The 27,113-nt window shown below is 40.2% G+C and overlaps 1 long non-coding RNA gene across 5 annotated transcripts; it reads left to right on the top strand.

Annotated features, from left to right (window-relative positions):
• LOC114700460 lies at nt 1-27,113 on the top strand. Of its 5 annotated transcripts, none has more exons than XR_005091840.1 (4): nt 1-262; nt 23,028-23,173; nt 24,860-25,118; nt 25,401-27,113. It is a non-coding gene; the product is annotated as an uncharacterized LOC114700460 (long non-coding RNA). The 5 variants fall into 5 exon arrangements; XR_003735690.2 differs by lacking the exon at nt 23,028-23,173 and adding an exon at nt 9,986-10,079 and having other exon boundaries at nt 2-262; XR_003735685.2 differs by lacking the exon at nt 23,028-23,173 and having other exon boundaries at nt 5-262.

Below are 27,113 nucleotides of genomic sequence, written 5' to 3'. Positions count from 1 at the left end.
TTTGTGCATGTGTGCACATATGTGTGTTTATGTCTAGTTGTGTGCTTGTGTGTACACATGCAAGTATATAGGCAGATAGAAGGAACCACATGGCCTCCTTCATAATCTTGCATCTTTTCTTACAGATCTTTGTACCCTGAAACTTGTCTGTTTCTTCCAAATCATCTAGAATTTCTCAAAGGAAAAGATAATTCATTGTCCTGTTGCCTCAAAGCAGCTGTTGCAGATGTTTGGAGAGAAGGTGTATGTAAACATCCTGAAGGTATGACACTTTAAAGAATGACATGCTATTTAATAGTAAATGTTTGGATTTTCCAAGAATATAAATTTCTTTGTAAATCAAGAGCTGCATATCCTACTTGGGAAACAAAAGCGAGGCCACTATTAGCTTTAGCTTCATGAACTCAGGCAGGCAACAACTTTCTACAGCTTTGTTCTCGTTAATTAGGAAGTGGTGTCATGTCATGTCTCTCATGCAGGGCTTGAGGGAGGTTTGTTTAGTGGTGTCGCAGTCACTGTTCTATTGCTGTGAAGAGACACCATGGCCACATGAACTCTTATTAAAGAAAACATTTAACTGGGGCCCTACAGTTTCAGGGGCTTAGTCCATTTTCATCATGCAGAGGATGCCAAGCAGGTGTGATGCTAGAGTGGTAACTGAGAGCTACATCCTCATCTGCAGGCTGAGAAAGAGACACTAGGCCTAGCAGGGGCTTTTGAAACCTCAAAGCCCACCTCCAGTGACATACTTCCTCCAACAGAGCCACACTTCCTAACTCTTCTAGTCCTTCCAAAAAGTGCAACTCCCTGGTGACTAAGCATTCAAATATGTGACCCTATGGGGGCATTCTTATTCAAACCACCACAAGTAGTATATAAAGTGACAATCGTTGGCACATAATGATGGCTCTGCCGGGTCAGAGATGTGGCTTAATTGGTAGAGTGTTTGCCTAGAACTCGTGAGATTCAGGGTTCAATACTCTGCGCTGCATAAAGCAACTATGGTGGGACAGGACTGTAATCTAGACACGTGTGAGCACATCAGAAGGATCAGAAGTTCAAGGTCATTCTTGACTGTATACGCAACTGGAAGCTAGCCTGAGCTAGAGACCCTGGTTTTTTTTAAAGATACTTTTGATATGGTAATATAGCTTAGTTGGTAGAGTGCTAGCCTAGTATGTACTAGGTCCTGGGTTTGATCCCCAGTACCACAAATATATATAGTAGTATATAGCTGTAGTCCCAGCATGTGGGAAGTAGAGGATCAGAAGTTCAAGGTTGTCATCTGCTATATATCAAGTTTAAGATCAGCTTGGGTACAGAAGACCCTGCTTCAAACTTCAAAATGAAAATAATAATGGTAACATAATAAATAAATAAATAAATAAATAAATAAATAAATAAAACCAAATTAAAAGGGCTCACAGATGATAGCTATTAAAAGTAAGAGGGAGAATTTAGTTCCATTTGTGAGAATGCTTTTACATATTAGCATTGAAAGGCAATGAAATGGGCTACCCTGGGATGAAGGGGTTCTCAAGTCACTGGAGACACTGAAATGAACCTGGATTGTTCTTTCTCTAGAATCCAATGGATGGGATTTTATATAATATAGAAATTCTTACTATTTGTTACATAGAATACATGGTTGAGAAATTTTCACTGAAACTTTTAATACAAGTACGGAAACTAAGAGAAACATTTTCCAAGTGTTTTAGGTAGACACATGAAATTGATGGACTCAGTTAACAAACACTGACAGGAGTTCTCTTTAGAGTGATGCCTCATATCCTAGGTGTCCAGCCTGACCGAAAAGGTAGTGAGGAAGACAAGAACCAGGACTCTGGGTCTTCTTCCCCTTTGTCCTTGTGGTCCCTTGACTTCTGTAATTCTTAGGCTTGGGCTGACGTTTGCTGTCAGAGGTTAAGGAGGGCTACCATTCCACAGCCCACCTGAGAAACACTTTGGAAGTGGTTCAGGTAGAGGTGAGACAGAAAGCCCTTGAGAACAAGAAAAGCACCAAATGTGTGAGTGCTCTGATAGATCATGGCTTAGTCTTGTTGAGATGGTTCTGAGGAGACTTGATAATCATTTCCCCTTATATGGGTGTTTGAAATGGCTTCACCTTCAATGACTTTGAGGTGTTTGTATATGGTTTAAGAGACAGGGATGCACTTTAATAATCTTAATTTCAGTGAACACAGTTTTGCTAACCTTGATATCCCATAGCTTTAGTAAACGCTGTGAGCTATAGGGCTATTGGCTTAATGCCAGCAATGGTTTTTTTCATGGTGTGTGTGTGTGTGTGTGTGTGTGTGTGTGTGTGTGTGCACATATGTGCATGGACATGTATGCATGAATTTGAGGAAACCAAAGGACAAGTCAAGTGTTTCTTTCTTTCTTTCTTTCTTTTTTTTTTTTTTTTTTTTTTTTTGGTGCTGTCCATCTTTTTTGGGTAATAGTGTCTCTCACTAGTGTGGAGCTCACCAAGCAGGCTAAGCTGGCTAGGCTGGTCAGTGAACCACACCTTGCCAATCCTGGGATTACCAGCCCACAACAACACACCTGGTGTCTGTGGATGGAACTCAGGTTTTTATGCTTACAAGGCAAGTATTTTACTGACTGATCCATCTCCATGGTTATTCTTTATGGTTTTAATCTTAAAAAAAAAAAAAAAAGATGTAGCTTCCTTTTAAAGGACGATGCTTTAAAGATTGTTAAACTGCTTCAGGAGACCAAATTGCCTACAGGAGAGCCTTAGAAACTTACATGTGATTAGATTTAATGCATGAAGAAAAATCACACCTGGACTGATTCTAAAATTCCCCCAAAAGCTATTTTTTTTAAATAGAGGGGTTTTTCTTTTTCTTTTGGTACTTGTTTGAATTTCAGATCTTTAAAAAAAATGCTTTTTCTTTTTTTCTTGAGTGAGATTGGAGTACATGATGTGAAATTCACAAAGAATCAATAAAAAGTAAAAAAAAAAAAAAAAAAAAAAAAAAAAAAAAAAAAAAAAAGAAAAAGATTTGGATCATCTGGTTGACCTCCAAGCATTTCCTACTTGTCAAGCTCTCTTAATTTCTCTGCTGTAAAATACAGTGGATTTTAAAGTAGGGGCTTTCCAACTTTCCCTTAAATTACCACCTCCCCTCCTTAATCTAGTGACTTCCATTTTGAGATTTTAATTTTTTTTTTTTTTTTTTTTTTAAAGACTGCTGGCAATGGCCGAGAGACAGCCGGGACTGACCTACTCTGGTGATGGGATGGCCAAACACCCTAATAGTTGTGCCAGAAACCCCATCCAAGTACTGAGGAATCTGGATGCAGACATCCATGGCTAGGCCCCGGGTAGAGTGCTGGGAGTCTAATTAGCGAGAAAGAGGAGGGTTTATATGAACGAGAATTGTTGAAACCAAAGTTGGATAAAGCACAGGGACAAATAGCCAAATGAATGGAAACACATGAACTATGAACCAAAGGCTGAGGGGCCTCCGATTGGATCATGCCCTCTGAATAGGTGAGACAGTCGATTGGCTTGATCTGTTTGGGAGGCATCTAGGCAGTGGTACCAGGTCCTGGGCTCATTGCATGAGTTGGCTGTTTGAAACCTGGGACTTATGCAGGGTCGCTTGGCTCAATCTGGGAGGAGGGGACTGGACCTGCCTGGACTGAGTCTATCAGGTCGATCTCAGTCCTCGGGGGAGACCTTGATCTGGAGGAGGTGGGAATGAGGGGTGGACTGGGGGGAAGGGAGGGGGGCACGAAGGGGGAGAACAAGGGAATCTGTGGCTGTTATGTAGAACTGAATAGTATTGTAAAATAAAATAAATAAAAGAAAAAAAGAGATTTTAATTTTAACGGGACCTTTTCTAAATTAAAATGTGAACTAAAATTACTTTCCTTTAACAATTTGGCATGGAAAAAAACAAAATACAGAGATGGAATGCTGAATGTACAGTGGGGTTTCCAGAAGGAGGAGTCGGTCCAATAGCAGTGAATTATAATTATTTTGCACGAGGACTTAAATTTTGTTATTAAAATCTTATTTCCTATAAAATATGTATTGATTGATTATTTTTACAGATTTCAGGGCATATCATTTAGTATATCCATTTAGGAAAAAGAATCCATTTTTAGGTGTTCAACAAAGCGATTTTAATAGTGAAAATTAAACAGCCAACAGAAGGGCTTACAAGTCACACAGGAAATGATGTGGTGTCTAGGCAGTTATATGAATAAGACAGCTCTACCATTCTTAGGTTTAGGACAATAGAATTTGCAATGATCTGAATTCAGGATCTAGGCTGCCTGTTGAGTATGGGACCACAGCAGGGAGGGAATGTTTGACGGGATCTAGTTTCTTTGGAGTTATTTGCTCCTTGGTAAACTCCAAAAGTGTCTAGGGAGTGTAGGCTGGCTGTGATTCTAAGAAGCGGGGGAAAGGGAGTGGATTTGTCTGAAAACCTGTTGGCAAATGACTGGATTAATGAGAACCAGTAGGGATATCAACCGACTCATAGGGATATGAGTTCTCAGAGTCAGAGCTGAGGCAGCTGGCCTATTGTCAATATGCAGCTGGAGAGCTGCTCCGGAAGGGTGGCTGATTGCGCTGATTACACTTTCCTCATGGATTATTTCCTGAAGGTGCACTGTATCTATCTATCATGAGCATGATGTTATTCAGTGTCTAAAGTCAAGGTGTGAAACTCAACACTGAGACAGCAAATATCATGTTCAATGTAGTGATGCTCTCTTCATCCTGGTAATATGGGATCTGAAGAGCCCATTGAGTATTGAGCACATTCATTCCTGAAAGATGCAGACTAGGTGGACCCAACAGAAAGGAATGCGAGATGCTAATGTGTGCATTTCATTTGTAGGCAAAAGAAGAAAGGCAGGAGGGCAAGGCCCATATTTATCACTTGTGTGGATCTGGATATAGGCAGTGAGCAGAACATGAGCCAGGGTTCTACAGATACATTATTGAAGACTAGAAAATTCAAGTGTGAACTTTGAGTGATGCTAACAATGAAACTTGAAATTAAAATCTCCAAGGAGAGAAACCAGGCCTTCAAGTTTTTGATAGCATAGGATTCAGAAGAGTTACTCTGGATGGTTTATCAAAATGAGAGAAAGGAAAAAGAGGATCCAGGAAGAAGCAGAGCATTGACATTTCCTTAAAGATTCATTAGCTCTCTAATGGAAGGAAAAGGGAAGGTACTGCCTGATGGATATTGCACACTTTGTTGTTTGTTTTTTTTCATTATAGTTTAAATGCTTGTTTCATTCAAATATTTATCCAGTGTCTACTTTGTGGCAAATATAACAACCAAGTGAACAGATGTGGTCCATGCTCCGGAGAGCTTACCATCTGTAAGTATATACCGACTAGGACCAGAACTCTAGAAGGAGTTACATCTGATAGGCCGTGAAGGGTCCAAGGGAACAAGCATATTTTGGAGGAGTACCTAATTTAGTTTAGGTAAGAAGACGGAGTTGAAGACACGAAAATCTGTAAAACAGAGCTTGTGTGATAAGCATGTATTTTTCTGGAAAAATACAATTGGAGAAGCAATTTCAGGCCAAAAATATTAATATATACCAATTTTTATAGGCAAAGGGAGAATGATGTTTTCGGGACCAGAAACTGATTCATAATAGTGGGTGAGTAGATAGTTCTGCACACAGTGACAAGATAAACCAGAGAAGTTAATAGGCTGAAATTCCATATCATGCTCCATAAGCCATATTGAGAAGCTTACATTTAACATATTCATTGACCCTTGTCTCCATTCGACAAGTAGTTTGAGGTACCTTAGGTATACATAGTTACTTTTCTCATCGCTGTTAACCAAATACCCGACAAGAATCAACTTGAGAGAAGAAAGGTTTATTCTGACTTAGGGTTCAGAAGAGTCCACCGTAGTTGGGAAGGCATGGCTGCAGGAGTGCCCCATGGCTGTGGCCACAGGAACTTGTTCACATTCCAGTAAGATCAACAGCCAGGAAGATGCTGGCACTGGGCAAGCCTTCTCCTTTTCATTTTTGATTCACCCTGGGCTTCTGATCTACGGGTTTGTGCTGCCCATATTCAGGGTAGGTCTTCTCTTCTCAGAGACCTCTTGGAAAATGCTCACACAGACACACCCAAATGTGTATATTGTTAATGTGAGGTTGACAGTTAAAATTAATCATCATAGTCTTCATGCTATAGAAGTTTGGGATAGATGATAGGTAGGAATAATAACTGATGATAGAAGAAGATAAGCCAACCTTCTTGCCTCACAGAACCTACAGCCTGTCCGGGGGTGGCTTTGGGGGAGCTGGGAGGTGGGGGTGGGGGTGGGGTAACGCAAAAAGTCGTTTCATTTCATGAAACGTTCAATGCCAGGGCATCAATACTAACAAATGGCTGCTGTGGAAACATCAGTGGAGGCACTTAGATTGATTGAATCAGTGGGGATTGTAGAGGCAGAGGATCAAAGTGGAGAAGTTGTTCCAGAAGTTAAGACATTAGGTCAAGACCTAACTGAAGATACTGAAGGAGCGAGGATGGAAGCGGGATGCTTGTCACGAGCATGTGCAAAGAGCTGGAAGCAAAGCAGAGGAAACCTCAACTGAAGATAGCGAAGGATTTCTCCATTTGGAACCCTAGGCAGTTCCCAAGATCAGTGGGAAGGGACATTTAGAAGCAGGATGTCCAGTCTTTTGGCATTGCTATAGAACGCCATCATTTCCATTTATGGACTGGTGACATCCATAGTTATCCTGGGATAAATGAAGCCTGAGGACTACAGGTTGGACACACCTGATAGAGCACTGATTATTGGACATAAATATGAAAAAATAAATTGATTCTCTATATATATTAGAACCCAATATTTAAGTGTAATTGAGGAAAAAGATGTCAATAATGAAACTAAAGATATAGACAGTCAACACACATGAACTTTAAATATGTATGTATGTTTAATACAAACTTTAAATAGTATGTATGTTTAATACAAACAACAAAGCTTTGTTTCAGTCTGAACCATTTTATAGAACATGTCCCTTAGTTCAGGCTGTTTTTCACTCTGCTGGACTATTTCTAGAAACTTCACTCGGTGTGTAGTTTATAACTAATTGAAATGTTTTCTCCTCCTGGGCTTCTGGGTCCATTTGTGCTCCAGTTACAGAAAGGGAGGTGGTGTTGTCAGTGGCTGCTGGGTCATGTGCAGGGAAGCATGGCCTCCTTTAACGGGCTCCTACAGTCAGGGTTTTCCCACCACAACTCCTTGAGAAAGGCAGCGCCACCTGAGTTTGCTGGTTTTTCTGTCCCCACTATTGCTAGATCCATTCCTAGCATCCTCTTCCACTGGCATGATTCTTGCCATTTAAAGTTCTTCAAAATCAAAAGCTCATTTACTTACCCATAGTTCAAGGTGATTTCAATTCTGCACATATCGTGTCTGGCAATTCTCGGATTCTGTGGACGTGCATGTGGGTTTTGCAGCACACTGGCCACAATAAGCACATATCCATCATTAAAGGTAAGGTGTATGAACTTCCCAGATGTCAGCTAGCTTAAGAAACTCTCTAAACCTTAGTTCGATGGCCAAATATGCTACTTTGGTATTACCATAATGTCTCTGGGAAAGACATTTATCTGGCTATGTTTAATTTTCTAAGGCTGCGGCTTCAAGGGGGGAAAAGGAAGGAAGGGGCATTTGTTTGCTCAGTACTTTCTGTGGTGATATTTTTATTTTGTATTAAACATACATACTACAAAAATTCAGGGGCTCTGCATTTTATCACACTTTGGGAATATTTAAAATATCACGTTCTATCAGCATGTACATGAAACTTGTTTACCAGGTTTCTTCCCAACCTGAGTGAATCTAGACACTTTCTAACAGAACAAATCATACACACAAAATGAAGATAAAATGCCCACATCTAGGTCAAGGCAAGTAAATATTGTCACGAGTGCCGCTGGAATTGAGGAGAGAGCTCTGGGCTTAGAGGAAGAGCGAGGTTTGCAGCACAGCTTTTCTAATTAGTCGCTATGGGACCTTAGGTAAACCCAATCCTTGTTTCTGTCCTATGGCTGGGACAATGGGTTCCTGCCTTACGTCTTCTCTCATTTGTCCATTTATGACTATATTTACTCATTATGCAAGCGTTACCAAGTGCCTATTATGGGATAGGCATTTTGGTGAGGAAACTCATTGCTCCTGACCAGATAGGTTCCTGTACAAATCAAAGGAGACTATCATACTATTTTAGTCAGTGTTCTATTGCTATGAAAAGACACCATGATTGTAGCAACTCTTATAAAGGAAAACATTTAATTGGGGCTTGCTTATAGTTTCAGAGATTAAGTCCATTCTCATGATGATGGGGAACATGATGACATGTAGGTAGACATGGTGCTGGAGAAGTTGTTGAGAGTTCTACAACCGGATCCTCTGGGAGCAGGAAGAGAGAGACACTGGGCTTGGCTTGAGCTTTTTGAAACCCCAAAGCTCACCTCAGTGACACAGTTCCCTGAACAATGCCACACCTACTCCAACAGGGTCACACCTCCTAATCCTTTTAAATAGTGCCACTCCCTAGTGACAAAGTATTGGAATCTATGAGCTTGTGTGGGCCGTTCTTATTCAAACCACCACACATATTAAGTGCTGTCATTTTCCAAGGTCACAGGATGCAATCTAGGCTTCTTCTTCTCAGCTCTATTACAGATGTATCTTGGATCAGCTTACATGGACTCAGGTCAGTCCTCTCATAAGCTCACTCTGGGTGCTTACTACTGCTAAAATACACATGACATAACCAAACTCATCTTGGTAGCATAGGCCAGTAGTCCCAGATACTTGGGAGGCCAAGGCAAGAGGATAAAAAGTTCAAGACCAACCTGAGCAATTTAGTGAGAACTTGTCTCAAAATAAAGAGTAAAAGGGACAAAATATGAAAGGGGAGCATTCATCTTGACTCACAATTTGAGGGTACAGGGCTATCATGGCCGGGAAGGCATGGTAGTGTGAGGGTCAGACAGCTGGTCACATTGTGTCCACAGGCATGATTGACATATAGAGAAACGAAAGCTAATGCTTTTCTTCCTCTCCCCCTTTTGTTCAGTCTAGGACCCAGGCTCATGGCAGGGTGCTACCCACACTTTACTTCCTCAGTTAAAGCTCCCTAGAAACACTCACAAATAGGTGCAGAGGTATGCTTCCTAGGTGATCCAAGTTTAGTCAACTCAACAGTGAACATTACCCATCACAGCCAAGGTTGCAGCTCAGAGGTAGAGCACTAACCTACCTTCTGAAAGGCCCTGAGTTCTATCCTAGTGCCATGAAACAAAACACGATAAAATACAAAACTCATTGGGATTTAAATCAAGGGGATTCTCAAGAGATTCTGCTTTTCATAGGAAACCTGACAATGTGAAGTTCTTTGAAGTAGAAGGATCCATATATGAAGAAATATTATTTACTGTTATTGCCATCAGTACTCATTGTGATGCTGCAAAATCAGACCCAAACCCAAACTAGCAAACTAGAAAGGGGTTTAGTTGGCTTTCTGTAGGGATTCTCACTAGGATGCTCTTGTTTTATGGACTGCAGCTTGACACTTCTTCCTCTTTCCCCTGTGGGCACATCTTACTGCGGGTCTTTGCAGGTCGTGGCTGGACTGTTGGTAAGCATATGACTTTAAAAGAGAAAAGAAATGGTTTCATTGGAGAATCACTGTGTCAAGAAGGTTGTGTACCTCCTTGATGCTGAAAATGCCAATATCTCATAAAAAGGCAAAACCCTTCATTTTGAAAGGTTGAATATAATGTTATTTAACTAATTTCAAATGGCTACCTTTAGGTCACTGGAAAAGTCTAAAGCTAAGGACGGTCTCTGGAGTCTGTAACATTTTCATTTGATTCAAGAATGGCGAAATTTTAAGTCGTTTTAACCTCTTGCCTTTTGATATTTGGCTCCTCTGACAGGAAGTGTCTGTCCACTGCAAGAGATTTGAAGTAGCAGAATGACCTTCTTAATCAGGGATCAGTTTCTGTTCCATTCTTGGGAGTTAAGCACCAGGTACATATACCACTTTGATGGGTTCATTGAAAAACTGTGGGAATTGTAAGGATTTTAAGCGTACTTTAATAGAACTTTATCAGGCCCACCTCCCCCTCATTCAAGCCTTTCTTCGAGTTATGCTCCTGCTGTTATAGTTCTTATTATAATAGTCTTCTTGGCTTTGGGAACATTTCACACATGGCAATAAACCCGAAGCTTTCACTCACTTGCCATTATGCGTGGGAGAGTCATCCATGTCACCTTTGTGTAGCAGAAGTCTGCTGACCTTTATTGTTATGTAACATTTTGTTTTGTGACTACACCACAGTTGATTTCTTACTCTCATTTAACTTTACATAGTCATTTGGGTTATTTCCAATGTGTGGTGGGTCAAATAGCTGCTGTTGGGGCCAGAGAGACAGCCCAGTGGGTCTGAGAAATTAGAAGTTACCTCGGTGCCTTTCTCATTTGTGTCCACCCCCCCCACACACACACAAGCCATTCATGCAGCATCTTTATTGAGTTTGGTAAACATGATTTGCTGTCTAATGAAAAATCATTTTGGGATGTGGTCTCCCTTTTCATCCTCTCGGACTAAGCAAAAAAATTATTGTTCTGTGTTTTTTAAATGTTGATAAAATTCACCTTCAGATTTGAATGGTATGTTTAGTTAAATAATTCAATTTAGTTAATAGGTTGGGTTTGTCAAATTCTCTTTGTCTCTTTGCCACTTCTTTCACTTCCCTCCCTCTCCCAGGTCTTCTCATATAATCCAGGAAATTATCCAGTTTCAGTATCTTAAGGATGAGATTCTAGATCTAAGAGATATGCACAATCGTGTGGGGTTCTATTAACTCATCACCTTTGACACACTACATTTTTCAAGGAGTTCTAAATTTTCAAATGAACTTTCATGAAGATATGAACGATATTTTCTTTTAAAAATGGTACCTGCAGTGAGATGCCTTTTATATCCCTGAGTTTGGTACCTAGTTTGTCTTCTTTTTTAGGTTGATGAATCTCATTAGAACTTTATCAACTTGAACATTTTGTTCAGGGAATAAACTTTGGCCTCTGATAATTTTCTCTGCTATATGTTCATTTTTCCTGGTTCATTAATTTATATTCTTACCTTTAAATCCAAAGTCCTTCCAATTTATTTATACTTAATTAGCCATTCTTCAATGATACCAATGATATTTGTTCACATTTTGAGATTAAATGTATTCTCAATACATTTAATAAGCAATGCTTTTGCTACATTCCTTCATTTTAATGTATTTGTCTCACTAAGATTAAGGAATCTAGATTCCTTTGTGGATTCTTTCACTTATTGAACATGTATACAGTTTGGTTTCCAAATATTTGAGGCGTGCTAGTTATCTTCTAAAAACTGATCTCTGGATCAACACTATGGAGAGACTCAGTCTTTTGACGTGTGTTGAGCTGTGCTTTGAACTTAAATTTTAAAAGGTGTTTGAGTGTTTGCCTGCATGTATATGTGTGTGCTATATGTATGCCTCATGGCCACAGAGACCAAAATAGGGTAGGGTATTGAATTCCCTGGCATTGGAGGTACTGATGGCTATGAGCTGCCTCGTGGATGATGGGAACTGAACCTCAATCCTCGGCGAGTGCAGCAAGTACTCTTCCCTACTGAGCCATCTCTCCAGCTCCCAAGATGCATTTAGCTAAGCACATTGTCAATTCTGGAAGTGTTCATTTTGCATTAAAATAGTGTATCTTCTGTAGTTAAGGTAAATAACATTTACATAAAGTATTGTTTTATTTATCTATATGTAATGCCACATAGATCTAGCTTGTTAAAAATGTTATCAAAAACCTGGCACAAGGGAATCTTTCAGGAATCTACAAAGATGACCCCAACTAAGACTCCTAGCGATAGCAGATACATAGCCTGAACTGTCCCATCTTCTGTGACTACATTGGTGCCTAGCCCAATTGTCATCAGAGAGGCTTCGTCCAGCAACTGACAGAAACAGATGCAGACCCACAACCAAACATTAGGTGGAGTTTGGGGAATCCTGTAGAAGAGGGGGCGAAAGGATTGTAGGAGCCAGAGGGGTCAAGGACACCACAAGAAAACTCACAGAATCAACTAACCTGGGCTCACAGGGACCCATAACAACTGAACTGACAACCAGGGAGCCTGCATGGGAGTGACCTAGGCATGGTGCATATATGTGACAGTTGTGTAGCTTGGTCTTCTTGTAGGACTCCTAACAGTAGTAGCAGGGGCTGTCTCTGACTCTTTTACTGTCTTTTGGGACCCTATTTCTTATACTGAGCCTCCTTGCCCAGCCTTAATACAAGGGGAGGTTCTTAGTCTTATTGCAACTTGATATGCCATGCTTTGTTAATATTCATCGAAGACCTGCCCTTTTCTGAATAGAAATGGAGGAGTGGGTTGGGGGGCAGAGGGAAGTTGGGGGAGAGAGACTGAGAGGAGAGGAGGGAGAAGAAACTGTGACCGGGATGTAAAATAAATAAATAAATTTATTAAAATATTATCAAATCTTTTGTCTATGATATTTCAATATCTTCTTGCTGAATTAGATACTGAAAGGATGTGTGAGGATTCCTTACTATGATCATAGATCAATCTAGTTCTATTAGTTCTGTTAGTTTTGTAATTATATTATTAAGCATGTAATTATTAAGCATGTGATTATATAATTACACATAAAAGCAAGTTTATTTTCTTTTTCAATTTAACATTACAAAATGTTTTCCTTTATGATGGTCCTTTAAAATCTGCTTTGTCTAATATTAGAGTGTTTGTTTTGCATGTGTATATGTGTTTGTGTATGGGTGCACCTGGGTATTCAAGTAGGAGTGTGAGGGCCTGAGGCTCACGAATGGTATCTTCCTGTATCTTATGTGTTGAGGCCAGGTCAATAGCTGAACCTGGAGCATTATAACAATTCAGCCAGTCTCGATAGACAGCTTGCTCTGTGGATCCCCAATCTCAAGCTCAAGAGGGCTGGGATCAGTGGCAGCTCTCCATGCCTGCCTGGCATTTAAGTAGGTTCTAGGGATCCAAACTGCCATTCTCCTGCTTGTGTGGCAAGAGTTTTATTCATGAAGCCAACTCCCCAGTCCCAGTTATTAGATTTCTAAAGTTCACTTTCTTTGGTTCCCATTCACATGGTACACTGGGCAGCTGTGGTGTATTTTAGCACATTTTCTTGGCTTTGTAGATGATTCTAAATATTAATGCATAATGCAGAAATAATCATACAGAAATAAAATAGAAACATATTTTCAATCAGTCTAAAGATGTGAGCCTGAACATCAATTGAACTTACATTATTGATCACTCAGATTATTAGAAATCAATACCAGTGTGCACTCTAGTGAAGTTACTGAGCTAAACAAGTAAATGGGTATCAAAACAAAACTCAAGCATATACAATGGGAAAAATACTAAATTGGCATTAGATTTTCTTCTAAAAACTCAACATTATATCAGTTATATTCTAGAAGAACATTTGATCCAATAATTGTAACGGTTACAGACTGCTCTCAAGGCATAATAGAACAAAGAACTTATAAAAACAAATGAACAAATTTAACTGGATGATCTCATCCAGTTAGTCAAGAAACAAAGTAAGCCATGTTGAGTAGAAGAAAATAATATTGCGTCTCAATACATATGGTGGAGGGAGACGCCATGCATCGACTTCTGGCCAATAGGAGCACTCCATTCATTTAAATATGGAACTGAAATTTGAAACAGGGTCTCAGTAGAATGCAATTGTTACAAACATTAACAGTGACACAATAAGAGAGCAAAGTAGTCTGAGATGAGGGGATAGTTAAGTACACTATTTCATGCCTGAGTACAGCAGACATGGGTAGGTTCCATCTAAAATCAAAAGGGTTTTGACATTTCCCACAATACCTTTAATTCATTTTAGAGGTATTTTCAAAAATTTTGATAAAGAAATGTCTGATAGTGAATGTTTGTTCCCCTTCTTTTGTTTCTACTTTTTATCCACATAATTCAAGAAGAAGAAAGCCAACACTGCAAATGTGAGTACTGAGGAACCCTAAACAGTGACGTCTGGTTATTAACCAGGGCTATTTCGGGATGGTAAGTTTGGAAAGTGGTGAATCTTAAACTTTTTCATTGCTTCTTTCTGGTTGATTTTTTTTTTAAACAAGGACACCTATCACTTTGGAAAAATCTCCAGGTTTTTTTTTTTTTTTTTTTTTTTTTTTTTTTTTTTTTTTTTTTTTTTTTTTTTTAAGTCTGAGTGCAAGAACCATTCTTAGCTAGAAGAATTTTTCTCACCTTTCTCTAAATTACTTTCACAAAGAAACTTTATATTTTATCTTAAAAGGAGCCACTGGTTGAATTATTCTTTGTCATGGTGTGCCTAATGTGATCAAGTTTTATTTGGGTTTTGCTAATGAAGAGTGAATTCTTTTCCTCAGCCATTCCTAACATTCACTATCACTCAGTGTAACCTTTCATATCCCAGCTTTCCCCGTTTCAAGTCAGGCCTGTCATCTCTCCTCTTAGATCTACGAACAGACAGTGTCACCCAAAAGGACACTCTCTGAGGAGCAGGATGGTGGTGGGGTGCTCCAGGTTTGAAAGCTTGTCAGATTGACAGCTGTTCTGTGCACTTCGACAGTCTTGAATTAAAATGCAGAGTATCCCGTTTCATGGTGGGAGATATGGAGGACTAGAAAAATTGCCTCACAATTATTAAGCACCTGGTGTATGCCAGGCACAATGGTCGCTACCTGCTCATTTATGAAAATCTTTTTCCATTGTGCATGTTGGAAAATAGAAACTCAAAGAGGTTAGAGATGAATGGTTTGTTTTGTGTGTTTCAGTGTGTCCCACTGACCCGTGCAAGTGTTCCTATAAGCTTTTATGTGCTTCTTAACATGCAATTTTTTTTAGAGTACGTGTGTGTGTGTGTGTGTGTGTGTGTGTGTGTGTGTGTGTGTGTGTGTGTACCTGTGTTCACGATCCCCTTATTGGGGGATATTTGATCACATTATGAACCCCGAGTTTGCATTTGCATCAATTAAGTAAAATTAACCTTGGGTCAGGAGGCTGCCTTAGCAACTAGTTGACAAAAAGTAGCCATAGAGCATCAGAGGGCATCCAGGAGAGATAGTCAGACACCGGAAGTGGCAGGGAGGGATCTGGAGTGGTGCAGCAGCTTTTTCTGGTTTAGTGAAGCGGAAGCATGGATCTTTCGGAGATGCCAGCAAGGGGAGAAGGTTAGCTAGATATGATCCAGCCTCTCTGAGCTAGTAGGTTTGCACCTCAGCCTTTGAATCTTGAGTCCTATTTATAAGTAAAACGATAGAGATTTAGTTAAAGCTACTTTTAGCTGCAGTGACAGAGCCTGTGCCTGCAGGAACAGAATTCCCACCAGGCTGCAGCCTGAGCAGCCGGGCTGCTGCTAGGGAAGCAGGCCGGTAACTGCAGAGTTGCAATTGCTGTAGCAGTAGATTAAGGCACAGCAGCTGTGCCGAAGTTAAGACAACATCCTCTCTCCCCTAGTTTGGGTATACATGTATAGAACCAAGAGGTTAATGTCAAAAGTCTTTCTCTACCATTCTCCATCTTTTTTTTGAGGCAGGGTCTCTCATTGAACTGTTGCTCACCCATTTGGCTAGACAAGCTGACCAATCAGCCCCAGAGACCATGCTGGCTCTGCCTCCCCAGTGCTGGGATTACAGCACATTCTGGCCACATCTGTCTGTTTGGGAGTTGGGGAGAATGACTTTATATCTTCATGCTGGCAAGGCAATGGAGCTGTCTCCTCAGGAAATGTGTATTTTTGAAACTAGAGTAAAGATTTGCCATGGAAATAGCAAGTTCTTGCTACAGCCTCTTTATTCTAAGACCTGGAAACACAGCAGATATATCTACTTAGAATCGAAATTTAATGGCAAAATGAAATCAAACCTTGAAAGAGTTAATTACTCTAGCACTAATTAAGTGTAGTGTCGGGGAGGGGGACTGCTTTATCCTGGCAAGAAGCTTGTAAAAAAGGTACCTGTCACAGACTCAGAACACCATAATTAAGGTCTGAATTGCATCCCAAAGAACAGGAGTGAGCTGTCTGAACAGCACCCCTTGGAAAATGGCATGACCACTATGTGTTTTCAGATTGAGTTGATCTCATCTCTTACTGTCTACTTCTAAGTAGAAATTAGAACCTCCATTAAGAACTGCTAATATCTCCCATCCAGGACGCTCTTTGCTCTTCAGAGAGAAGGAAGGACTCCATGCAGTGTGCATGTCATATGTTGTATGTGCTGTGGCCAGAGCCTGGCCACAGAGCTAATTTTTGCAACAGACTCTCCTCTTGGTTACATGTCTAATCTCAAAACCAATCACTTCTATTCTTTAGTCAGAGGCAGTGCTCTCGCAGAAGTGTACACTAGTAAATGAAAATATGTACTGTGTTGCAAAAGGATGCGCATGTTTCATGTTTCATTTCCTAACTGACATTCAGTCAGTTACCACACACAGGTAGTGACGCCTGGAACACACATATGAAGGGTTCATTTAGCAACAGTTGATTTCCCTTTGTAAATAATGGCATCACCTGAATGCACCTTCATGTCTTGGTTCATTATTTTCTTTGCTACCATTAACCAATATTTTAGCTATACTAGGATATTTACTGACTAAAAAGCATAGCTAATTAACAAATAAGTTGAAATTGTCACATTCCTTTTCCATTTTAAATTCGTTTCCTCCTTCTCTTTCCTCCCTCCAAACCCTCCTTTGTACTCTTGCTTGTTCTCTTTCAAATCCCTGGCTTCTTTTTTCATTAGTTGTTATTGCATGCATATATGTTTACCTATATACATAAGTATTTCCAAATATAACCTACTCAGTCTATACGCTGTTACTTGTATGTATGTTTTCAGGACTAACTTTTGGTATTAGATAATCAGTTGGTGTGATCTTCCCTGGGAAGACTATTTCCCACTGTCAACACTCCTGTTTAGACAGCCATGTTGGTGAGACTTCCTAAGCATAGCTTCTTTTCTCTTTTTATGACAGCGGGCAGTGTGAGAACTACAATTTTACTCAACTCATCATGTTTCTTTTTTAATTGTTATTATACAACAATTTATTGCTCATATCAGGAGTCAATCTTGGGAATCCATATTTAGACCCCAAGAGGCCTATAAATAGAAGTTTTCAAATTTTACATTTTAAAAGTGTTTCTTACAGCTTCTATATAAGAAGTAGTGTGTAGTATTTTTAAGAGTATTGTTTTCTGTAAGGCATTACAGTACTTATGAAGGCTATTCTTTTTCTGTTTCAACAATGCTGTGAGGAATATATTCTAAGTATCCTGATTCTATATGTGAAATATCTGAGATTAGGTATAATAACTTACCCAAGGCCATAAAGAAGAGGGTTTTATACCCAGGTCTCTTAGCCACAAATACCAATACTTTTGTTGTGATGTACCTTATGTTCTCTAGAAAAATATGAACAGTAGCCTCAAGTGAACATTCCAGAAGACTTCTTAATGACTAGAAAGAAGTAGGGGTTTTTGACCCTATCATTGTCTTGGCAGCAGCAGGTTAGCAGAACGTGTCTCTTGTTGATAGGAGCAGAATTCTAAATGCTTTCAGTCAGTGAAAGAGAAAAGTGCTTTGGTTTTCAGCTCCTTGCTTGTGCCTCTTGATTCTGAAGACTGGGATGTTAGGTGGAAATGTAGCTAATGGGAAATGATTCACTTGTGAAATGAGAGGGATGTCGCTTTCCTCATCTCATTCCCTCCTGGTTCTACTGCTTTTTAAAAATTCATTTTAAATCTCACCACTCAACCATATCTACAACAGTGCTTGCTCATGCAGTCCATTTTCCACTCTAGAAGATTTCACACACTTGGTAAATGGACCAAGATCATGAACTGCTTTACACTTCCTTAGGTGATCCAGAACTCTCTGGAGAAACTCTGGCCTCTGGTGCAATATTTCCATCCAAAAGAGTTTAGTTTCTTATGATCTCAGTGGTATTTAACAATAAATCCTGAACTACATGTTTAACAAAAGCAGAGGGAAATGGATGTCAAGTCCATTAATCACAGATGAAAATAAAATCCTCTAGGTTTGAATGTCAACCAGGCATTAGCCTTATCTTGCACTGTAAAAATCTATTCAAATGACCTCCTGAATAGGGTCAGCTCATTTTTCCTGCCCCAAGATATTTTAAAGAAGAAACTGGCCGTGCGAGTGTCATAATCTTCATGGTACCTTAGGCTGTGGGTAGTTGGTATTTTGACATAAGGAGATCCACATGCAGTGTTGTACTCAAAGCTGCTGGATAGACAAAAATCACATGCACAATCCATATAAATCCACTTATTTTGTAAAGTATTTATGCCCAATAGATGAGAAGTATTTGAGGGTAATTTCAAAGTCTGAAGATACCCATTTGTGACTGAAGTACTTATTTAAGATTGCCCGAGGTGGGGGGAGTAGAAATAAACAAAATGGTGTCTACCTCTCATATTCCAGACAAAAGGAAGTGCTGGGGTAGAAATCAAAATCGTAGTTATCAAAAGGGATGTGGGTAAGAAATGTGACGTTGGCATTTGTGACTGTGTTAAGGATGGAGTACTACCAATGACTAACCATTTGAAAGTTGGAAATGGCTAGCCATTTTAATGGTATAAACACACAAATACCCCATCAAGTACATTTATAACCTGTGAATCACTAAAGACTTGCGAGGCAGCGTCTTGTCCCTGGCAGATGCTGCCTGCATTCCTCTGCTCCCCCAGTGGCTTTCAGAAACACAGGCTGCTGCTTGAGAGAAGGAGAATAAAGACTCCAAAAGGCTGAAATTAGAGTGGCTTTGATATGAAATGCATCTTAAAAATGTTCTTTAGTGCTGCTGGAAAATGAGGCTATTGTGGTGTTTGTCATAATTCTGTTAAAAAATGATGCTATTTCTACAATGATAGAGACGCTGACTGGGAAAGGAGAATGGGGGCTATTGGGATGTTTGATGATACCCTTTGCCTTCCTGGGCACTGGGAAATTCTACAGTTGTCATTTACATTAGCAGAATGTAGAACATTAGCTGAGCAATGCAAGGTGCTCTCATGGGAGGAATCATGGCTACTTTGTCCATCTCATTAACCTCCAGAGTACCACATTGCTAGAGGAATCAGTGTGCATGGAGATGGATGATGGAGACACTGTGATTCTACAGTGTAAGATAGGCAAATCCAAATGACAGGGATATTGTAAGGCCTGGAGGCAGCCTCTCTGGCCTCCTAATTCTGACACTTATATGGAGACATTTTTCAAAAATATTACTGTTTGAGCATGTATAAAATGAATTACATGTATACAATGAAATATGTTCATAGCCACTCCCCCATATTCCCCTTTCAACTTTGCTCTGGACACTCCTCAACCCTGGCTTTTCCTCTTTGGAACTTGATGATCTCTTCTTTTTAAAGAGTGACACCTTATGTTCAATTAGTGCTGCTCATATATGCATGGGTGTGGGCCATCCCCTGGAGCCTGGATAACTACCCAGTGGCCACAGTATTAAAGAAGAACAACTCTCCCTCTCTCAGCAGCTATCAACTGCCAATAGCCTCCCAGAAATGGGTGTGGCCTGGAGGGCTCCTTCTTACTCTGTGCTGGAATTTTGGTTGGCTTCATGTTGTACAGGTCTTCGGCAGGGAACCACAGCTCTGTGAGTTCATGAGTGCAAGGGTTATGTCATGTCTGGAAGACAACGTTTGGCAGCATCCCTCTCTATTCTTCAGCTCTTACATTCCTTCTCATCCTCTTACTTGATGTGCCCTGAGTCTTGGTGAGGCAGGAGGAGGTGGATAATAAAGATACCTTCTCTTGTTCTCTTTTATTTGTTGTTGTTGTTTTAATTTTTTGATACATATATATTTATTTTGGTAGTGTTGCCTTCCCTAGGCCAGGGCTCTACCACTGACCTAAGTCCCCAATCTCAAGATGTCCCATCTAGGGCTGAGCACTTAGAGTCACTTCACTTAGTCTCAACCCTTCGGCTCACGTTTGTCTTTTCTTCTTTGCATATGCCAGGGTGGATATGGGTACTTTAGCCATAGCTTGGCCTCACAATCACTCTCAATCCTTCATCTTCCTCCATGTTCATCCCGGGGAGAAACCTTTAGAAGGAGAGAGGCTGGAGACACCTGCTGGCTCACAGCTGGCCCGCTCTGGTCAGTGCTTCTAATAAATTTATCCTTTCTCTCTTCAATCTTAATCTTCATTTCTTTCAGAAGCCTATTTTAAAATTTTAAGGTTTTATCCTATATACACCTAAAGTCCCCAGGCTTGAAGATGAGTGTTAGACTTGTGAATATATTCTATAGTACATACAATTTTCTTACATGTACTTAAAAAAAAAAAAGCAACAACAACATTGGTCAGGTAAAATAACGTCACAATTTATTTGCATTTTTAATTACATGTATTACTACTTTTTTTGTCTTCTGTTGAAGTGACTTGAGGACATTTTCTTATCTAAGAGAAACGGTAGGTGGAAGAGTCTTCCAGGGCCAGGAGAAGACCTTGTGTCTCAGAAGGAACTTGTTGAGAAAGTGGGTGATCGAGCAAAGAGGCATTCTAATTACCATCCCTGAGGCAGGAGGCTGTTGGGGTGTGGGGGGGAGAGGGCTCATCCTGAAGCTGTGCCCACACCACCATCCAAGGAGTACCATTGCCGGAGAAATGGCTGTGGAGACCCCCTTCTGCTTTGTCTCTTATTTGAACCTTATATGTGGCCTTTTGTTACTAGAAAAACATTTTATCATCCTTCTATTCAGATAAGTAACCAGGAGCTTAGAACAGGAATTATTGTAGTCAGTGTTTGGCAGAACCCTGCTGTGATAGGTGTTGAAGCCACAGCTCTAACCTCCCCCTGAATCTTTGTATGTTCCTGTGTGTGCACCTGTGTGAATGTGCAGATAGAAGCCAGAACTCAGCTGTGGCTACTCACGCTCTAGCCACCTTGTGTTTTTTGTTTTTGTTTTATGAGACTGTGTCTCTCAATAGCCAGGAGTTCCCCAAATAGGCTCATCTGGTTGGCCAGTGGGCACTGGGGATCTTCCTGTCACCACCCACCCAGTGTGAGCATTACAAGCTTCTTGTCACCACAGTTAGCTTTATTCATGTGGGTTCTGGGAATCGAACTCAGCTCCTCATGCTTTCAAGGCAAACACTTTACTCACTGAGCCATTCTTGCAGCCCTTCCCTAAGTCTTTAACAACAATAACATAAAAAACCCTACTAATTTTGAATTTCAAGGAAATTATGGATACAGAGGCAAGAACAATATCAGGACTGTTGAGGTGGCGTTAGGCATTTCAAAGACAGGCTTGCTGAGAGTCTGCCGCTGACTCAATGTTCCACAAATAACAGTTGGCCTATGAGTCATGATACTGAAAGCCTCCTGGCACAATGCCTGAGGCCAGAATTGTGGCATTTTGGGTAATGTTTGCCCCAATGTGGGCTGAGGGCAGCTAGAGGCCTGGAAAGGTCTTCTGGTGCTGTGATGACCTCAGGTGTTGGGAGGCCCAAAGATATCAGTCATTGACTCTCCCCATTCTTCACTGACACCTCTTTTCAGCCTGTTTTCTTGGTCGTGACTCATAGTGATGAAAAATTCTCATAAGAATAATTTTCCATTTGGGTTCCAATTATGTACTGACATGAGGCTCATTAAACAATGCATTCATTAGAGAAAACCAAAATCTGATCGTCATGGGTTACTGCACCTATTTCACATACTGCCAAGGGAAGCCTTAAGCTGATTCAAAGGGTGCAAAATATTCTTGTCATTTTGGTTGTCATCACTAATGATACATAATAAGAATCTGGAACAAGTGCCAGGAGGTGGCCATGATCTGAGACAGGATGGTTGGAGCAGATCTTCCATTCTAGAGAAATGCTGTCATATCCTAGCAGTGATTGCCTTCATTCTGGATCTGGTCTCCAGTGAGGTTTTTGTTTTGGAACTTTTTTTTTTTTTCTGATAGAAGCATTTTGTGGAACAATGACGATAAAGTCTTTCATTTTGGTGGAAAGCTGGTGACTGAGTTGAGGGATCCTAGCCACTACCCCTGCCAGCTTAATATTTATACTGATAAACTGGCAAGGAAAGTCAGTAGCAGCCTGTTTTTGCCATTCTCCTATACTGAATTACAATCCGTTTTACTCTTACCAAGTTGCGAATGCTATCTTATTTTATAGAGTGCCTTGTGTGTGTAGTACAGTTTTCGGGTAAATTGAAATCTCTTTTTCAATACAGCCTCACTCTTGTGTGTATGTGTCTGCAAGTGCATGCACACACAGACACCTCTGAATTAATATTAAAGGGAGGTAGTCGCTCTGCATGTCATTTGTCCTGCATAGAGACCTGACCACTACAGGGAGATGCAGACTATCCTGACCCCACTGCTTTGTGTTATTTGATTTCTTAAATTAATTTTATATTTGTAATCTCAGATTTTGTTGACCTTGCAGAACCCTTTAAAAGAGCAGTCAGAGAGCCGACTCCAGTGTGTAGACAGGCCAATGGAGAATAAGAAATAATAACTTAGTCTGATAAGTCAAATTTTAGATTCATATTTTAAAGGTCAGAAGTGCAAATTCCATTAAATTTGGACTTATGGTCGAATTTATTTTAAGTCTTTCCCCCCTCTTTAGTTCAGAGATATCTAAGATTATTTATGATTCAGAAAATTTTGCACACTGGAGGGGTAAAAACACTGAGATGTAAAATCAAATATAATAGTCCTCCACAAAACAAGCTGTGTCTAGAGGTGAGCAAACACATTTGTGATTGAAAAGTACTCATTTGGGAAAAAAACCCCAACAACAATATTGGAAACAGTGTTTCTGAGAACCTCTTGATGTGACAAAGTGGTTCGGTTTTTTCTTTAGCTCTAGGATCTGGGAGTTAATTGGTGTAGAGAATGAAGTAGGGAGAGCAGACGACATGGAGGACAGCATTTACTTCTTCCATTGGCTGTGACTTCTGTGTCTCCACTTTCCTGGCTCCCCTCATCTGTGGACGAGGGGAAATTTAGGTGAGTCCTGTTTCCACCCACCTATATCCCTATCCCTCAAAACACATGCTTGCTGAATTCTGTCCCTCTTTGATCCTCAGTGAATTGCTGAATAGGTATCGATCTTAGTTTCCTGGTTTTCTCAGAAGCCTAAGTAATTCATTCTAGGCCAGTCAGAAGATGAACGAATGGATAGATGAGGTAGGTGGGACTGGCCTTTAAAGACCTACAGCAGTTGGATAGATAAAACTATTCAAAAGACTTTATTACCCTGAATATAGACATGATCATGACCACCAGAAGATTCTGTCTTGACTCCAATGACACCCAATGCCCCCTAAATGACCTTCAGTATTGAACTCTGCAGATAGCTTCATGGCTATGCTTTGATATCACTGATTTCGAGGACACAGTCAGGATGAGGATACCTGTCCCTTTCTGTTTCACTTAACTATTTTTTTTAACATGCTCTGGTGTCAATGAGATTGAATCTTTTTCTCCCAGAGAAATGCCCTGGAACTCGTAGGGTATGTACTTGAACTCATTGTTTAGTTTGAAGTAGATTGGGTTGAGGATAAGAGAAATCCAAGTGTCCTCTGAGACCATCAACTTAATGAAGTCTTGGCAGTTAAAACACATGTTGTTATAGCCATGCAGACTCCATTTCCCTGGTGCTCTCTCTTTTGTCTTTCTTTACTCAAGAAATGGTGACCTCACTCTGTTGTTGCCTTCCTTCTGTCTGTGGAAGAGTCTTTGACTAGAGTATTGTACACTATTGGATAACATTGAAAACCCAAGACCAGATCGTTGCTTTTACTGGTCATTTTACTTCTGGATTCTTAACGTCAACATTTCATATCTCTGTCTGAAAGATGTATATGGACTTAGATGATTATATGAAGCATAGGCTCATTGCCTCTTTTTCAATCATGAAAATATTTTCACAAGATTTCAGCTGGAATTTTTAATGTAAGTAGGCCTTTGTTGTTTATGTTTTTTAAATGAAAAAAATCATTTTTTTGTATATGGGTATTTTGTCTGCATGTATTTCTGTACTCTATATGCATGGCTGGTGGCCAGAAAGGCCCAAAGGTGGACAGAATAACTGTCTAGAAGTGTGGAGACCTCTGCAGTAGAGATGTTTCCTGACAACATTCTCAGTATTTTAGTTGGTGGAAGTGAGTGGGTTTGTTAATACATTCCAAGAGGTGTCACCAGGATGTTAGGTCTAATACAAAGGTGGACAAGGAATGGCTATGAAAGGGGCTAAAAATGGCCCCCAATTAAATATAATTAGGCACTGGGCCTTCAACATTCTAACTTCTCCATAATCTCTGAAGTTTTAAGAAATTAGTCAGCCTTCTAGAAGTTTCTCCATAAGGTACAGAGTTATCTACTCGACTTTTCATTCACAACTGTTTCCTTTTGGTGGTGGGGTTGTGTTCCTGAGCCTTTTGTTTGCTGTACAATTATTGGTAACTTAATGGCAAGCCTACGTGTGTGCTCGCATTTGATCTCTCTCTATGTAATTGTGCCTGATCTGTAACACACACTGTAGACTAGGCTGACCTTGTCCTTGCAGTGATCTCCTGTCTCTGCCTCCTAAATGCTAGGATAACTGGTACTATCATACTTGGGTCCTTTCCTCATTCCTCTTTGTTTCTCTGCTCCTTTCTTCTCTCTCTCATCCTTTCTTTTTGATACAAGGAGATGTGTAGAAAGAAGACAACAAGAGAAGAGAAGAGACCCATTGGTTGAGGAGAGGTGCCCAGAGCAAAGACAAGGAAGGTTTAGGCATTGACAGACATTTGCTTCACAGCATTGCTCCTGAGTTCTTCCTGCCGATTTCTGTAAGATGGAGTTGTCAAACATTTGAGTACATCCACTGATGCCTGGGAGACCAAGAGTACACGGGGACATCCTTCTTCCTCCCACAGATCTACTTCTGATGGAAAATTCACTTAAGGTACTAGTAACCAGTGGTAAAACAGTTTGCTTTACTTCATTTGTTCCCCTACCACAAAGAACACAGGGAACCTGTAGTATAAGATAAGGAATTGTGAGCAAAACGCAAGCCTTGATTCTTAATTGATCTGCTAGTCTCTGTGGGTTTAAGTTAACCATTATGAGTGAGTCCCTGCTGTATTGTTTTCTAATTAAGGCATATATATGTCTAATGAGATTTCAGAATAATAAGGCATTTATAATACTTTAATGAAGGGCATTCTTTTCATCTTTATTTACTTAGCAGCATAATCAAGACCAACTAAGAAAGGTTAGCCACGGTCAAAGGAAATTGATGAAGAGCGGCTATTAAGGGATGGACATATGTACGCAGACTATGGTTAAATAACGGTAAGTAGGACGTGTTTATTAAAATGATGCAGGGATTTTATACCTTCATTCTTGATGTCTCTTAGTACCTGACATTATACTGCTACGGTTTCCATGGAGACAGCACACACTCTTCCTTTCAGCTGACCTGAAGTTCAAGCCCTGCTGTTGCAATAGAAATTCTAAAAAACCACTTCCACCTTTATTAAAAACAAAAATACAAAATCTATGCAAAAAGGAAAAGGAAAAAAAAAGAGGATGAGAAAATCCATTGACTATATTACAGAAGAGGAGAGAGAATGTGTGCTGTTTTCATTAAGACAGAATCAAGAAACAACTTACTATGCTGGAGGTTGAGAGTGTCTGTCATTTCTTTCCCTAAATTACCTTAGAATTGATGCCCCTGAGCCTGCTTTAACATCTGCACCTTTCATTTCTAATTCAATACACTCTACTATTTTTAGTTTTCTGGAAATCTCTCTCTCTCTCTCTCTCTCTCTCTCTCTCTCTCTCTCTCTCTCTCGATTTAAGAACTTGCTTCTGTATGGCTCACACACACAAATGTTGACTTGGTGTATGAGTTGACTTTAATAAAGGCAGGTTTACTTTGGGGAAGGATCGCCAAGATAAGATATTTCACAGGAATAAGGGATCAGAAGCTGGATCTCCCATTCACAGTTCTCCTTTGTTTGGCTTCTTATTATTTAAGAAGGTTAAGGAAACGTGACTTCTGACGGTCTATTCATTGGCTTGCATAGCCAAATGGTCTAAGCATGGCTTGGTTTCCCTATGGGATTGTTCCTCTAGGATTTTCTACACTCTGACACCCATGTTTATACAATCCCCAGGTCATTTTCTGTAAAATGTCTGAAGCAGTTATTCAGACCTCATTAACCCAACATACAAAAGCAAGAACATGCGAGTGATCTTTTCTAGAAGTCTCTACTTAATGGCATTTTGTGCTTCAGTGTTCTGGTTGGGACAGCGTTATACACCGGTAAGACATAGGTCTACAGGGCTGTGGAGATGGTAGGTGATAAATTGTTTGCTATGAACACCAGAGCTTATATCTCCAGAACCCTGTAAATGTTAGGCGTGTGTGGTGGTCTGCCCATAATTCCACTGTGAACATTAGAGGAAGAGACAAGAGATTCTTAGAGCTAGCCAAATTGATGAGCCCTGGGTTCAAGGAGACAGTCTGCAACAACATATAATGTGTTGATGGTGATTGAAGAAGACAAGTCCATGTTAACTCTTGGCGCCCCCCATATCTACACACAGACACACAGACACACACAGACACAGACACACATACATACACACACACACACACACACACACACACACACACAGATACACGCACATAGATACACACACCACAAGACAAACATGTGAACAAAGCCTTCAAGGAGGATTATGTCAGTTAGCATTAAACTTAAGATATTGTCTTAGTCAGTGTTCTATTGCTGTGAAGAACACCATGACCATGGCAACTCTTAAAGAAGAAAATATTTAATTGGAGCTGGCTTATACCTTGACAGGGTTAGTCCATTCTCATCGTGGCAGGGAGCATGGTGGCACACAGACAGACATGGTGCTGGAGGAATAGCTGAGGACTCTATGTCTG

Source organism: Peromyscus leucopus, chromosome 6 (assembly GCF_004664715.2).
Source record: "Peromyscus leucopus breed LL Stock chromosome 6, UCI_PerLeu_2.1, whole genome shotgun sequence".
NCBI lineage: Eukaryota > Metazoa > Chordata > Mammalia > Rodentia > Cricetidae > Peromyscus > Peromyscus leucopus.
Note: the sequence above shows the minus strand (reverse complement) of the source record. Positions and strands in the feature narration are given on the sequence as shown.